This window comes from Pelodiscus sinensis, chromosome 14, assembly GCF_052426305.1.
Source record: "Pelodiscus sinensis isolate ZL-2025 chromosome 14, ASM5242630v1, whole genome shotgun sequence".
Classification (NCBI taxonomy): domain Eukaryota; kingdom Metazoa; phylum Chordata; order Testudines; family Trionychidae; genus Pelodiscus; species Pelodiscus sinensis.
Genome location: NC_143065.1, coordinates 41327688 through 41344764, shown reverse-complemented (window position 1 = coordinate 41344764; position 17077 = coordinate 41327688). Strand labels below are relative to the sequence as shown.

Sequence of the window (17077 nt, the reverse complement as noted above, 5' to 3'; positions counted from 1 at the left end):
AAATCTCGGGCTAGTTGTCAGCTCCTATAAAAGACACAAATAGGCCTGGACAGCCCACACCCAAATGAGTAAAACTACCCAACTACCTTTCTGCACCCTGTACATCTGTAAAGGCCTTTGGAGGACTAGAGGGGTCTGTTGAGTGTTCCCTGTGGACTCTGGCGCACACAGCATCTGTCCCTGGGTCCCCGAGGAGAAGAAAGCCGTTTGTTCATCTGCAATCTTATGCATCCATCACTTTGGCCTGAGGACCACAATAGCAAAGATAGTAACCTCCTGGATTGAATGGGGGGGCAGAAAGGGGAGAAGAGATTCATTGTGCCAGAATGTAATTTGAATTAGCAATGACGAATGGCAGAGAGGGTCAAATAAGAACACCCTTGTCATTTTTACCTTGGCTGCGTGCATGCATGTACAAAAAGTGCCTGCCTGCCTTTCTGTCCTGAATGTTGATTCAGGTCTTGTCAAGTTGCATTATGCGGTGTAATGATCTCAGCCTACATCAGATCTCCCTCATTCTTTTTCTGCAGGACAGAACATCATCTGGTGTCCCCAGAGGCACCAGTTTTTCAGAATTTTTGATGGTTCCCAGAATGGGTCCAAGCAGAACCATAGCATGGGCCAGGGTGACCACCCCAGACCCTACACTTCAAGGGGAGGTAGGCTTTAGGGTGGCCTGGAGAACTAACAGCAGCAGTGAGTGACTCAGCCCCAGCCTGCCCCACTCTCTCCAGACTCTCCTGGCATCGCTTGAGAGAGGGTGTGGAAGCCAAAAAGAAATTGGGCAGGAGCTTTGGGGGGTGGGTGGGAAGGGGACAGAATAGGTGCAGGAAGAGGTGGGTTGGGGCTTGCTGCTACTAGTATCAAGACCCCCACTAATCCCCTAGACTGCCCTGGACTTCACATCCTCCTGAAGCACAGGGTCCCCCAAAGTGTGGGGCCCAGGGGGACTGTCTCAGTCCATCGTGGACGGCGTGGCTCTGAAAATACAAGACCAAACATTGGTGGAGCCGGACTCACGTTCCATAATATTGGTGGCATCATAGACCCATGTAACTTGCCACCTATGGTATCCACTCTCCACTCCTGGCTTTTTAAAATGTTCCTGTTCCTTGAAGGAAGGGAGCATCTTACAGAAACTTAGTATCCTTTAGCTGAATTTACTAAGCAGGGTAGACATCCCATGCAGATAGGAGGAATTTCATGAGTGAGTGCTTTTCCCCACACTCATGACTGATAAATATAAATGTATCAGAAGAATCACATTTTTCTACATACTTGCTTTCATCTTTATTACAAATGTTCCATCCTGCGGCATTTCGAAGCAATACTGGCAAATGAATGAGATTCTTCATGGTCTTACAACCCCTTGATTCAGCAGTAAAGGTATTTTATAAACTTCACAGAATTCTTCATATGAAAAATGATCCTGGGGTTGAGATAGTGGATCTGTTTGGGGGTCTTTAATTCATTTAAATGATCAGTTTCTCTTTGAGGCGCTTCTAAAAGTGCTTCAGTAGAAGCTCATCTCAGCGCAACGGGGAACCTCATCAGAAGATTTAAAAAGGGGGGGGGGTGGAATTCTTCAATAGAGTTTCTCTCCTTTTATCCTTGATTTACCGAGAATATCACTTACCCCCCTTTGTGAATAGCTTTTTTCATTTATACGTATAAAATACATTCCACTATTTTATCCTGGTGTTTTTGTTACCAATCACCAATATAAATTTTACTGGTGCAGGATGGGGGGGAGGATTATGGCACAGCAGTTGTTGAATCAGCTGGAGTATTACAGGCAACAGAAATAATTTGCCTGGTCTTATTTCATGAATTACATAACAGCCCAAACAAGTTGCATTTTCTACTTGCTCATTTATAGTCCTAAATCCGTAGCTTCAGAATAGAGGTGACTGACTAATAGAAGTGGTGACAGCCAACAGAGAGGGTGCACACATGTGGCTTTTTGCTCAGGTGCCAGCAAGATGTGGCTAAATCAATAATCAGTTGCAAGAGCAAAAAACACCCTGCATCAAGATCCCTAAAATAAATAAGACTTTATGTGGCTACAGCCTGCTCTTGGCCTGGGATAGGGAGGCAACCTGTCTTTATTCCACCAGCCTTATGACTCTTCCTCCTGGATGTTTTTGGAACATACATAAGATCGGCCATACTGGGACAGACCAAAGGTCCAACTAGCCCAGTATCCTGTCTGCTGACAGTGGCCAATGCCAGATACCCTAGAGGGAATGAACAGGTACACTCATCAAGTGATCTATTCCCTGACACTCAGGTCCAAACAGAGTCTAGGATGGCCCTGCACATCCTGATTGATAGCCATTGCTGGACCTATCCTCCATGAATATATCTAGTTCTTTTTTGAATCCTGTTATAGTCTCGGCCTTTTCAACATCCTCTTGCAGGGAGTTCCACAGGTTGACTGTGCATAGAGTTTGTTTTAAATCTTTTGCCTATTAATTTCATTTGGTGACCCCTAGTTTTTGTATTCTGGGAAGGAGTAAATAATCCTTTCTTATTTACTTTCCCCACACCAATCATAATTTTATAGACATCTATCATAACCTCCCCCCCTTAGAAGTCTCTTCTCCAAGTTGAAAAGTCCCAGTCTTATTAATCTCTTCTCATCTAGCTGTTGTTCCATGACCCTAATAATTTCTGTTGGTCTTTTCTGAACCTTTTAGAATTCCAATATATCTTTTTTGAGATGGGGCAACCACCTCTGCATGCAGTAGTCAAGATGTGGGCATACCTTGGGTTTATATAGAGGCAATATGATATGTTCCATATTCTATTATATCCCTTTCTGAATATGATAGTTTCCATATTATATCATATTCCTTTATGAATGTTTCCCAATATTCTGTTAGCATTTTTGAGCAAAGGGCTGAGGGAAAAAAAGTTGTAGAGGGGGGAAAAAAAAGCCCCCATCACGTTTGGTCGAGGGGGAAAAAAAGGAACGCTGCCCCTTTAAACAAAACTCTGGTTATGTCTACACTAGCCCCATAGTTGAACTAGGGAGGCTAATGAGGGCGACCAAAATTGCAAATGAAGTGCGGGATTTAAATATCCCGTGCTTCATTTGCATGTTCCCGGCTGGTTGCCATTTTTGGAAATTGACTAGCCCGGAAGAACTGCCCGCGTGGAATGAGGTTTAACTGGTAATTCGAAGTAAGGGGTTTATTTCGGATTCGCCCTTCTCTGCTACATGTAGACGCAGCAGTTCTTCCGGGCTAGTCAATTTCCAAAATGGCGACCGGCCGGGAACATGCTAATGAAGCGCATGATATTTAAATCCCGCGCTTCATTTGCAATTTCGGTCGCCCTCATTAGCTTCCCTAGTTCGAACTGCGGGGCTAGTGTAGACGTACCCTCTGGGTGGCTTTTTGGCCACATCAACCTCCCGTCAGCCGGCGCCATCTTGTTGGCGCTATTTTGCTTCGCCACACCAGATAGTGAGCACAGGGAACTGGGGGCTAGGGGCACAGGGGCGAGCCACGGGGAGGCTTCGTGAGATGCAATTTAAGGGGGGGGAAGAGCCGTATGTGGCTCATGATCCACGGATTGGCCAGCCCTGCTCTATGGCATGAGTCAGATTTTACCAGATCCTTCAACTGCAATACGTCCCAGCATCTCTATGGGAGTCCAGCTTGCTGGTTGTCCCCATTCACTATTGGACCAGCCGTCGGAAAGCCAGCGTTCTGTCACAAGTTGCTTTTGAGACGCAGACGTCCTGAAACCATTTCCAGGAACTGTCTTTGTTCATGTCCAAGTAGAGGAGCCGCTTCTCCTTTGGTTATTGGCAAGGACACCTAATGTGCCAAAGGTCTTACTGGGTCACACCTTGATAAACCTGCAAAATGATCATCTCTGAATTTCCTGACCTGTCAGCTTGCATGCACTAAAGATGGCTGCATTTGCCCCAATCGACCGCACTTGCCATCCTTGTGGACGTGGGGAATGGGTAGTTCAGGAGATAAGCCTAGAATCCGTTGGCTGATGGTGCAAATCTGGGCTAACTCAGTCCCGACTGAAAATTCTCTTTTGGCTGGTCTGAAATGAATTTGGCCTCCGTCCAGCCCCCAGTGGGCATGTCTCCACATCACTGATCCCATCTCCGTTGGCGCTGATGGGCAGACCGAGCCGCCCTTGCACCCTCAAGGTCAAGGCAATTGTGGGGGGCATGTGACAAAGCTTACACCACCAATCCAGGGCAGCAGTGCTTCCATGGATAAGGAGAGAAATCCGTCCCTGAGATCTGTCCATCTGACGCCTTTCACAAGCAGCACATTCATCCCAAAGCTTCTGGGCTTGTTATCTTTTTTAGACGCCGTTTTGAAAATTTGGTCCCTTGGGGAGTGGCACTGCTAGGACAGCAGGTTCTGCAATTGGTTTGGCTGGCTGCTGGGCAGGCACAGTTCAGTCACTACCAGTTGCAAGAGCGGGAGGTTTTCTCAGCCCCAGAATGTTAAGCCGCAAGACATCCTGCAGAAGGGCCGTTATTGCAATACCCCAGGCTTCCAAATTCAGCTGCTTTTCTCCTGTCTTTTATACCATCACATTCGGCACTTGCTGCCTATAAACTTGTCCTCATTCTCCCCCTGGAGTGTTGGCTCACCAATTAGACTTTTGTGCCTGGACACAGGCAGCTACGCTGTCTGGCAGCCTTTGTGTCCGTGAACCTGACAATGTACACACGAGCATCTGGCTCTAGGGGACATCAGGGTCCCCTTACACCTTCAGGCCTTTGTGGTTTGCTTTTAAGAGGTGAACTATTGTGCGGGGATATTTAGGAAGGTCAGTGGATGCAGTTCACAATGGTTCCTTCTGCCTGGTTTGCAGAAGTTATGACTCTTGTTTTGAAATCCTGGCAGGTGGGTTTTTTTTCCAGCTCTCCCTTGCAAACTTCCTTTATTTTGTTTCTCTCCAGTAGAGGAGCTTTTGGAATTTCACTGGGAGGGCCAAATCCTGCTCTGTTATTCTAGGTTTTACTTTAGCATCAATTATTGGCTTCCATGGAATTGCCCCCAATTTACATCAGAACAGAATTGGCGTCCTCTATTAAGGAGCCATGTCTCTTGTCCTCCTTTCTTATACCTGTTCAGTTACATGCAGGGCATGTAATCTGAGAACAGCAGCAGTCAAGTCCCAGTTCTCCTCCTGTTTCTTCTTTTGTTTAGCTTTTTCTGTAAGCTCTGCTGCTGTTCTATTTACTTCAGTACTCCAAAATTTTGTAAGTGGGTCCAAAGGAGCTAGTTTCATATGGGAGCTCTGAATGCTTTGCTCTTTGTTATCAGTTGACATATTGCTTCTCTTTCACCTTTAATTGGCAAGGTGACTAAGTCAAGTTGTATTTTTGTTTCTATAGCCTCATCCTGTACCAAAGGGACTCAATGCCTAACTGCAGTTACTTCATTTGAATTTGATAGGGAAATACACTGTTTCATCTCCAACTATTAAGCGTCTAAACTTAAATATTTTCATTGGTGCTATGTGCGTAGCGGTGGGTTTTTTGCATAGTTGCTAGTGAATGTTCTTTTGTCATTCGGATTCCAGATGGAACACTTAAGTATTGCTAAAACGACTACAACAGAGTAGTTTTTCATTTCATTCTCTATTTAATTGTGACCTCTGAGGGCTCCATTTTATCCTTTTTAGAAAAGTGCACGTAAGTCCAAGATCCCGGCTTAGTTTTGCATGTGATGAGGGCAATAGAACTTCTGCCAGATACTAGTCTATTTTACAGGATGTATATGCATGCATCCTCTTGTCTTATTTGCCTGTCACTGGGTTCTTGTCTTTAGCTAAGTATGGTTTAGTGCTGAAGGGATATTTACTGTCTGTGGTAGGGATGTGAACGATTAGTCGCGTCCCCTCTCCCTTGCTGACTCTATCAGAAAGAGGCAGCAAGGGGGTGAGGGAAAGAGCAGGGGGTACTTCAAAGTGGCAGTGCCACATGGAGCTTAGGGCCAGACCTCAGGCTCCACACAGCGCTGCCTCTTTGAAACACTACGTGCAGCCCAGGGCCAGCTGGGATGTCCCCATGCTGCACGCGGCATTTCAAAGCGACAGCGCCACGTGGAGCCTGGAGTCAGCGGTGCAGCGCTGCCACTTTGAAACACCACGTTGAGCCTGACTCTGGGCTCCCCGTGGTGTTTCAAAGCAGCAGTGCCGTACGGAGCCCAGGATCTGCAGGGAAGTCCCCAATTGACCCCAGGCTCCACGTGGAACTGCTGCTTTGAAACACCACAGGGAGCACGGGGTCAGTGGGGGACTGTCCTTCTGGCCCCATGCTCCCCACAGTGCTTTCGCCTTTGAAGTGTAGCAACAGCCCCACAGCAGGGGCACCCTATCGACTAATCGAACAGTCAATGCAAATCGCATCGACTATTTGATTAGTCAGTTACTCAAAATTTAACATCCCTTGTCTGTGTGTATGTACATGTTTACATTAACACACTCACCCTCTTAACTGTGAAGGTATTGCCATGATTTCATAGTGTGACTCTTCAGTATTCTGACACTTCAATTTGGAGCTGAAACCCTGGTTATTTTCAAATGAACATGCTCTGATCCGAATAGTAGCAGTAACCAGAATTATGTTAAGCAGACAATGCAATATCAGTTTCCCAGTTCAGGCTAGTACAACCATACCCATGGAGAACCGAAAAATATGATGGACCAAATGCATCCCTGATGCAAGCCTATGGAGGTGAGTAGACTCATCCAGGAAAGGGTTTGGCCCGGTGTATTGTAACATTTTGCACTGCAGGGTTGCTGTATGTTGTGTGGGAGGATTGAAGTGAAAGTCGTGTTTCATACTGAGTTCTCAGAAGGGGACATACCTCAGCCAAAAGCCAGCTTGTGACTTGCTGTTCAGTTCTTGCCCAAAACATGCCTTCTTACCTACGCAGCATCACGGGAGGTTTTTAAGAACAGGGTAGGCAAACCCGTGTCAGGGATGGTCGGGGTTGACAAAGGTCTGCACTACATGACCCCTAGTGATGGAGCACTGGCAGTCATGTCTAGTGGTTAGTCAGGTGCTGCACCAAAGGCCAGAGCTAGAGTCAGCATCGAGGGTGAGATATAGGAACTGGGACCTGGAGTGAGGCAGGGAAGCAAATGGGGGTAGGATGTAGAAAAAGAAACAAGCAGGAAAGCCGGGCTCGGGAGTCTGATAAAAATAGGCAGAGTCCACAGTAGCATCCAGTCAGCAATTCCTCTTGTTTTCCTGACAACTTTTGCTTCTTTCTGGTTTCAGTAGCTCCCCAGCCAACTGGTGCTGCTGAAAGTGCCCCCAGTCAGGAGCTTTGTGGGCAGGTCTCTTTGGGAGCGAACACTTGCCTGGCTCCCGTCTCTGGTTATTCAGGCGAGCTGCTGGGTGGCAGTTGAGGCCTGTCTGGGGACCCATGGGTCCAGGTTTGAGGCCTGCATTCTTGCACTGTCCCTTCTGGGTTTGCACGTCAGTGACTTTTTAAGAGGTTGTTGGCTTTCTGTTGAGCCCCCTCGCCAGCGGTGCCGTGAAGGGGTTAACAAAGCTGGGGAATGTTCCTGAGGAAAAAGGCTGTTTGTGAAAGGGTGGGACTCCAGTCATTGGCTTCTGGACCTCCGGTGACCTCAAGGGAGTGTTGCTAAAACCGCTCTCAAGGGCCAGATTGGACATTTAGCTTACGCTGGCTTCCCTACTGCAGAGCTGTGCATTAGCTCGTACTTGGTTCTTCTTTTCCCCAATATGTGCCTCCCACAGGCTACCCTGAGCAGTGATGTAAGGAAGGGAAGCCATCCTTTATTACAGGGCTTCTCAACTTTGGAAGCCCTGGGAGCCACAGTGATACTCACAACACATGCTGAGGGTCGCAACTTCAGTGCGGTGGCATATGCATGCAAATATATATATGCAAATATATGCAAATAGCTTCTTTCACCCTGACGGGCATGAATACAAACATTAAGGCAAGGCAACACAACACGCAGGCCCCACTTAAGTCCGTTCTGCTGATATTAATAAAATGCAATATTTACCCGATTTCCACCCATATGACAGTATGGCTGTGTCTAGACTGCATCCCTTTTCCGTAAAAGGGATGCAAATTAGACACATCGCAATTCCAAATGAAGCGGGGATTTAAATCCCCCCCGCTTCATTTGCATAAACATGGCTGCTGCTTTTTTCCGGCTCGGAGCTTTGCTGGAAAAAAGCGCCAGTTTAGACAGGGATCTTTCAGAAAATAAAGCCTTTTCCGAAAGATCCCTTATTCCTTATTTTAAGATGAATAAGGGATCTTTCGGAAAAGGCTTTATTTTCTGAAAGATCCCCGTCTAGACTGACGCTTTTTTCCGGCAAAGCTCCAAGCCAGAAAAAAGCGGCAGCCATGTTTATGCAAATGAAGTGGGGGGATTTAAATCCCCGCTTCATTTGCAATTGCGATGTGTTTAATTTGCATCCCTTTTACAGAAAAGGGATGCAGTCTAGACACAGCCTATGTGTAATGAACAATAACAGTCCAGGAATTTAACTACTGAAATGTATATCAACATTCAAGGTCCTGTCCCCTTATTTTTTTCAGTGGGGCTGCTTGTGAAGTTAGGCACTAAGTAAAGGTGGCAGAAATAGCCCCTTACAAAACACGCTTAGCTCAAAAATAACTAGCTACAACGGCGATCAGAACTGCACTGAAAAGCGTTTGAAACACCAAGCGTGTATTGTTTTGTTGTCCGTTTCCAGACTCTACTCCCCCCACACTCAGTTCTCTCATTTATGCACCGTAGGGACTTTGGTTATTGTACCATTAGAAATGTAGCCAGTACTTCCTTGTTCTGATTGTTGGGATTGATGCACCCGTATTTCAGATCTCTGTGTAACAGGACGGGGAGTATGTTTTATTTTGCTTACTTGTAGGGATGTTGAAATTGTTGGGGTTTTTTTGTAAATGTGTAACTGCTGTAAATGTGGGAGGCCGTTCCACAGGAGCTGGTGCACATGGGGAGCTGGCTTATGGGTGTAGAGGCAGCAGAGCAGTTACAGGGAGGGGCTTGCATATAACCGTGAGGGTTGACCGATGAGCCCAGGCTCGTTGGTTAGCCATTTAACCATGTAAACTGGGGGAGTGGAGAACCTATGGCCCGGGGGCCGAATCCGGCCCCCAGCTTGCCTGGATCCGGGCCCCAAAGCTCAGGGCTCTCCCCCGCCAGCTTTGGAGAGCTGGCCCCCCAGGCCTGCATCCCCCTTCCTGCCCAGACCCCACACTCCCCCTCTGTTCCTGCACCCTACCTCCTGCCCAGCTCTCCCACTCCTAGCCCACTCCTGCACCCTACCACCCTCCCAGATCCGCCAAGCCCCAACCCACGCCTGCGCCCTCCCTCCCAGACCCCACATCCCAAACCCACTTCCTGGCAGCCCTCCCCCACACACTGAACTCCTCATTTTTGGCCCCACCCCAGAGCATAGGGGGCCCATAAAATATACTAAAATCTACTACCCTGGACCCCCCTAGGCTCTGGTATGTGAGGGAGGAAAGGTTCCTCACCCCAATTTAAACTATCACTACCCCACTTACTACTCCTTTCCAGAAAGTCAGTCATTCTGTTTTCTTTGTGTTTCACTAAAACCCTTTTTCAATAAACTGAATTTCAGAATTATGACCAAAAAGGCAGATTTTTGAACGCTACATTCACTATGACATGTACCACATATTATATTAGGACAAATCCAGAGCTAACGTCAGTGCCAGTGTGAGTTACACCCCTTGGTAAATCAGTGTAAGCGGGTGTAATTTAAACAGAGAGGGACAACGGGGTGAGATTTTAGAAGAAAAAGCAACACATCACATCCACCTCCAAATGCATCACTGCCACTTGTGGCACTGATTGGTATTGCTGTGTTTAATCTCGCTGGAAGGCCCGAGGACTGATTGGGTCTGGAGACGCGGAACTAACCCCTTGCTTTTAGAATAGATGTCTCCAGAAGTGAGACGATGCCCTCCGAGGAGTAGAATGGGGAAAACCTTCACCGATGTCATATTGAAACTGCTTTATGACGACATGTAGGACTTCAGCCTTCACGACTGCCAAGCCCCGTACTTTCAGGAGCACCACGGTCCCTCTTTAAACAAGCATCAGCCTCCTAGCTAGATAGATTCATGGAGGCTAGGTCCATCCATGGCTATTAGCCAGGATGGGTAGGAATGGTGTCCCTCGCCTCTATTTCTCTGGAGATGGGTGACAGGGGAGGGATCACGCGAGGATTACCTGTAGTGTTCCCTCCCTCTGGGACATCTGGTATTGACCACTGTCAGCAGACAGGATATCAGGCTAGACGGACCGTTGATCTGACCCAGTATGGACGTTCTTATGTTCCCTCTCCCCATCCTTTCCCCCTCTTAGAAAAGCAAAGATTGAAATAAACACACCCGTTATTTCGAAATATTTTTCAAAATAACGGGCATACTATTTCGGCATCCCTGTTATCCTCATTCCATGAGGGTTAAGGGATGTGCTGGAATAGCATGTTATTTCGGAATTTGGCGCCGTGTAGACGCTATTTTGAAATACAATTGAAATAAGATGCGCAATTTGCATAGTGCAAATTGTGTATCTTATTTTGAGTTTAAGGTGCTGCGTAGACGCACCCTAACAGAGTTTTAGGGCATAAACTTTCGTGGGTAAAACCCACGTCGTCTGAGGCTTCCCAGTGGCTAATACAGTATGCAGGTGCATTGAAATATCTACCACAGCGACACCATATGGCATAAATAACCGAGTAAAGGAAAATGTGTCCGTTCCCAAGAACAGTGATTATCTGAACATTTAAATCCTAGATTATACTAGAAATAAGAACCTTATGGCTGTTACACTAACCTTTTTTTTTCCTCTACATTTTATCATTAGCACCAATAACAACATCTGCAGGGAGTAATTAAGATCGCCCAGAGGGGGAAGGGATTCTGCCAGAGGACATCATTATGTCTGGAAAACTAAAGATGTTGTATAGGAAGGTCTTGAATAAATTGCTGGAGTCTGGGGTGGATGAGAAAACAGATAAAAAGTTCAAAGTTTCATATTACTGTTAATGTGCCTAAGAAGAGAGCACTAAAATTTCCATTGGAATGTCATTAGGGAAATTAGTCTGTTCAGCCAGTTCATTTTGCTGGATACCATATGTTTACCTTGGGGGAATGTTTGTAGAGAACCACTTTGGGTTGACTGTAAATGTCACAATTAAATAAGTAAAATAAACAGAGCTGTATCTGTGATCTGCACCAGTGCACAGATCCTGTGTGCCAGCATGTAGGCGTGCCATAGTATGTATAAATGCACATATAAATATGTACTTTGATAGAGTAAATCCATAGCTATCAGCTTATCGGGATACACAGACACCAGTCACAAACAGCACTCATATTTGGTCTTCCTGATCTATTGATCTCTATGTATTTAAGACACTATCCGTGCCCTTCTGCAACCATTCCATCTATTTTGTGCATACATTGGAAACGCTGATGGCCCATGCTTGGGATATCCCCTGCTGTGGTTGATGGGAGCTGCATATTTAACTCACATGGTGCCCCCCCAAAAAAATCCTATAAATCTTTCAGTTTCCAGAATATCAAATTAGCCCTATAGTGAGTACAATTTATTATCGGTCAAATATGTCGGACAGCAGATGTCCTCAATTCCTGCTGACTCCACTAGGAGATGAGGGTGCTGCGCCTTACATGATTGGGCCTTAAGAACAGTTGCACAAAACTGTTGCTGAGCTTTTTATGATATGAACCGAAGGCCATGTTCAGTAATAACTCTGTTAGCCTTCTGCAGTGCAGAAGCCGTGGAAAAAGTGATTTTTCTGTTTTCCCATTGGCTTTAATGGGACCAGGGTTTGGTCCTGCAGAGTAAACTTTTCCAATGGATTTTATCCACTTTTCAAAAAAATGTTCTCATCTCTTAAGCATTCAAAATACAAAAGCCACCAATTATGGCCACAGCTTTGCGCTTAGCACAGTTGCTCATTTTTAGAATCACAGCTGGCATCAAAATACTGGATACCAATTTCCAATCGTTTTGTGTGTTTTTTTTCCTCTCCTGTGAAGGCTGGTTTTTAGGCCTTGAAGGGCATTGATGTTAGAGAGAGTCTTTCTGTGGACTTTATGACTGTGCTTTGTAACAAGCCCTTAAAATGAGAGAGCCATTGTTTCAAATCTAGCAAGAACATGCCTTTGACAGAAACAAACAAGCTTACACATGCTGTTAAGGCAATCATGAATAGGAAAAGTGTTTATTTCCGTAAGGGTCCAGAATTTGTTCACACAGTAGCACTTAAGTCCTCGGTGTGCTTTAAAGCTTTGCTTCCCATTTTACAATAACTGTTTTGGGGGAAGGAAATCCGCACCTTACTTGTGAACAGAAACAAGACATGTTATCGACTGCCATCTGGGAAGATGGATGCTCTGGCTCTCATGAGTCTATTAATATTTGATGCTGATGGATGTGACCTGGCAGCTTGCATTATTGATGAAATTTGGTTCCTTGGACCTAGCCTATCGATACTTAGAGGCGAATTAACAATAATGAGTGTTGCATACCCAAATCTCTGCCCACTGCGGTAACAGCCTATCATTTAGTTTTAGCGACAATTAGCTAATATTTGCTGTGCTTGGAAGATGAAGGGCTGCATTATTGTTACTATTAATCATCTCTTCGTTCTGATTACACGTCAACTGTTTGGCATCACCAGTGCCAGACATCCCATATGTGTGTAGGTTAGGTGGGATGTGATCCCATCATGATAAGAATGAGAACAAAAGAAAGACCTGCTCTTAGCATGCTGAAAAATGCTGAGTACTTCAACTTCGGGTGAATTGAGGTGCTCAGGATCTCAGAGGTTTGGACCTGAAGATGATGATGTGAGAAGTGAGAGGGCGTGAATCAGGTAGACATTACCTCATAAGGGGAGCTGGACTTCAATTCCACATTTTCCTGAATTAGGGCCTGATCCAGTTGTCATTCAAGCTAGTGAGAATCTTTCCACGGATGTATGTGAGAATTGGATTTGACCCTTAGCGCCATAAAGTTTCATTCAGTTACAGGGCATATATTTTGATGAATTGGGCCTTCAACTAGAATACTGGCGCAAACAATTTAAGCGCATCTGCAAGTTTATGATGTCCATGTGGATCATTCTGGTGTGGAAGAGATGTTAAATATCAGGTTGGTTATAGCTAGATTTTTCAATATAGCAGTTATTTTTTCAGGGGTTATATTTGATTGAATTAGCTATTCCTATCCCATCTCACATACCAGACTCAGGCTTTTTACTACACTCATTAACCTCCTGAACTTCACAGAAAAAAAATAATCAGCATAAGGTGCACAGCTGTTGATTAATTTTACTAAATAGGATAGAAATATAAAGTACCATATTGAAGAGGGAAGATCCAATAAACAACATTTGATACCAGTTTAAGAGAACATATAACTCATTAACAACTGGATAGAAATGTACTGCAGTATTATCCAGTGAGGCAGGTAGGAAGAGGTGCATGGAATTTACATATCTTCAACAGTACCTTAATGTACTTAATTCACAGGTCATTCTCCAAAATCAAGTTCAAAATGTTAATGACTGGTTCTGCATATATAATTAATAATATCTTAGAGCCGGTGCTACAGTTCAAGTACATTTTCCTATTGCATAATTAAGAAGTTAAGTGTATGTGGCAGTTGTCACTCACAGATTATTCTGGAGGTCTGGCTAGTTATAACCAGAGAGAGAAATCTCATTAAGTGGGGAAGGCGAGCTGTTCTGTTGTGGGGTTTTTTTGTTTTGTTTTTTTTAATTCAGGATTGTTCACATAGTAAATACAACGGTGAAGGGACATAGTAGCTAACTGTGGTTAAGCCACGAAGTACAGTATAATTACACTAAGTTCCCGAATGCTCCGCAAAACCCTAAGCCATTCAGCTTAAAGGCTGGGTTGTCGTGATGGTAGTGGACATTTGAATAACACCTCTCTTCTGAGGAGTTCCAAATGCTTTATAAACATTTACACCCCTGTAATGGAGGCAGGGAAATATAGAAGCGAGACCTATAGCTGGTGCAGAGAGTGAAAACTCTCTGCAGAAGTCCCATCAATTGGCACTAGCAAATTAGCAGCAGAACCAGAAGTCTAAATACTCCATCTGTAGGACACACCCTCATCCGACTTCCTGGAGCATTTTAGATCCACGTCCTGTAGAGCGGGGTGACTGAGCGCTAGACTTTACAAATAGTTTTGCTTCCCGCCCCCTGTTACAAGGAAATCGCTTTTACTTCTAGACCCCCAGTTCTAATCCAGCACAAGGTGTAATCCTCAAACAGTAGTTGTGAGTCCTGGGTGAGATGTCGGAATTCTCATTTAGGTTTCTACCTTACAAGAAACGGGTCAATAAACGGTTCTGATTGGCCACCTTGTTGTTGGTCTCAGCACAAGGGGGAAGAGCTGACTGGACATAGAGACTGAAGGCCTCTATAACACCCAGGTCACCTCCTGCTTCTCTCCTCCCCCGCCCCCGCCTCCCCATTTGAAGGCACATATGGCCATGTAGGTGAAGAGAGCTATTCAGACACCCTGACTATCAAACCAGCCCCTCTTTACAGCCAAGCATTTGTGGGGAGGAAGGGCAGGCTTCTCTCTTTTTTCCACTGAGGTCCAAGCCATCACCTTTTACAAGTACTGCATCCAGTAAAATATTAGAATATTGCATTTGCTTCTGGACAGAGCATATTTGTGTGATCTATCTGCCATCTCCTTAAAACAAGGTTCCACGATATAACAGAAAGGCTGAAAAGTCTCTCACAATAGAAAGCTGGAAATTCTCTCCCCCATGTTTGGATTTGTAGCACTGTAATACCAAACTCTATTTCCTTTTGACAACTTATTTGCTGCTTAGTGCTATTGGTCTCCCCCAGTGCAGTGATACTTTTTTAGAACCTACGAAAATTGACATTTTGCACATTTGTATCCACTGATAAATGCACACAGTCTCATCAAAGAAGCGGTGGTTCTTCTCCTGGGCATACATACATGAAATCTGCACCTTTGATCTTTAACTAAGATGTGGGTGACAGTGCAGTGCATGGTGGCTTTCTGTGGCCGATAGCTACATATTCTAATTGAAACAAAAAAACAGGACTATGTAGCACTTTAAAGACTAACAGGATGGTTTGTTAGGTGATGAGCTTTCGTGGGCCAGACCCACTTCCTCAGATCAAATCTGAGGAAGTGGGTCTGGCCCACGAAAGCTCATCACCTAATAAACCATCTTGTTAGTCTTTAAAGTGCTGCATAGTCCTGTTCTTTGTTTCAGCTAGACCAGACTAACACGGCTACATTTCTATCACTATTCTAATTGAACTCACTGAAGAAGAGTTTCACAACCTTGCTTTCCCTGTACCTTTACCGTAGATTGTGGGTCTGGGCACACACAGCTGTACTGGATCGGGTCGGAGTCCCAATCCTATCCAGGGTCCGAGGGAGGCTACTTACCGCACCACAAGCAGGCAGCACAGTTTAATAGTCTGACCCAGGCCCTGCCATGGGGCAGGGCAGAAATAGTTCAGGTGCTCAGGCTTACACTGAGGCTGAGCAGCAGTTGGGTCTCCTAGCTCTGGCGGAGAGCTGACAAGCACAGGTGTTTTGCACAGAAACGGGGACACTGCCACCCACAGATGGGGAGGGGGAGGAAGGAGATGCAGGCCATTCTGCTCCACTATGTCCCGGCCCTAACAGTAGCAGACCCTCACTGCAATATGCTGACTCATTCACTGGCATTGCTTCAGCCAGGCTTGGATCAGCTACCTCCAGGCTACTTCCCAAATCCCCTTCTGAGCATCACAGCTCCTTTGGGTTTTCGGGGAATGGTGCCTGGTTGCTCTGTGTCTGGGATCGTCAGTGGTCCTGGCAGTCCTAAGCAGTCCTCTACTTCCTGAAGGTGCACCCCAGCCTCCCACCTCGGGATCTTGGGGAAGGCATCTGGCTCCTTCAGAAGCTGGGTGCCCACTGAGCCCTAGTTCCAGCTTTTATACTTCTGGCCCCTCCCCTCTGCTTCCTGGGGGCGGAGTAAGATTGATCTGGCCCAGCCCACAAGGGGACATGGGAGTGGCCTTCCTCTTCCCAGTCAGACGGGAGCCAACCTGCCTCACAACAAGGACTAAGGGGATACTGCTCACTATTTTACTCGCCTCCTGCAGCAGATGGACAGAGAATGGGCAGTCTTGGTTCTGTCCTTCTGTGACATAGTGGGGGGGTGCCTTGTTCGTTGCTATGCTGGGCAGGGGGCGACCTCTGCTGTCTGAACCATGACCCAGCAGGGCAGGGGGTGAGTCATTATGCAAAAGGGGCTCCAAACCTGTCTGACCAGCCACCCCCCAGGGAGAGAAACAAAGGAAGGTGGAATGCCGCCCCTGGCTGGGGGGCAGGGCTGGAAGAGGGTTAGTTAGTTTCTGTCTGGGATCATGGAGGAGACAGCCTAGGGAAGGGGCTGGAATTTAGGGGCCCAGTATCCCCCATCTCAAGGGGGGCTGAGGCATCCTAGGCCTGCCCTGGAACCAGATTACATCTGTGCTGTGCTGTATCCTGGAGAAGTAATAAACTCCTCTGTTCTACTGGCTGGTGGAGTCTGTTCGTGCCATTACGGGGGTGCAGGAGGCGGGGGAACCCCAATGCATCGTCACACCTTCTGCTTGCACAGAACAATTGAGACAGCTCAGGGAACACCGTAACTTGTGCTGGTGCAGGCCAAATTACTAGAGCCCCTCCCTCTGGGATAGGAAGAAACAGGGACTGGGCTGTAACCCAGAGAGGTGTCTGAGTCACAATGCATCCTCTGCAAGACCCCTACAAATCTGCAGATATCTGTGGGTATCCGCATCCACGAATGTGGATGCAGCCGCCCACGGGTTATTGATGCAGATGCCAATTTTGTATCCACGCAGAGCCTTATCCATAGCTACTTCGGCAATTCAGGCTATACTTTATCCTTGTTCAGGGCTCTGTCGAAAGTCACAGTCCAGCCCTCCCCGAATGCA

At 46.2% G+C, this 17077-nt stretch overlaps 1 protein-coding gene across 1 annotated transcript in view; it reads left to right on the top strand.

The window, feature by feature from the left end:
• The window catches only part of MEGF11 (multiple EGF like domains 11), a 479353-nt gene that overhangs the window by 358873 nt on the left and 103403 nt on the right, over positions 1 to 17077 (top strand). The window lies entirely within an intron of this gene.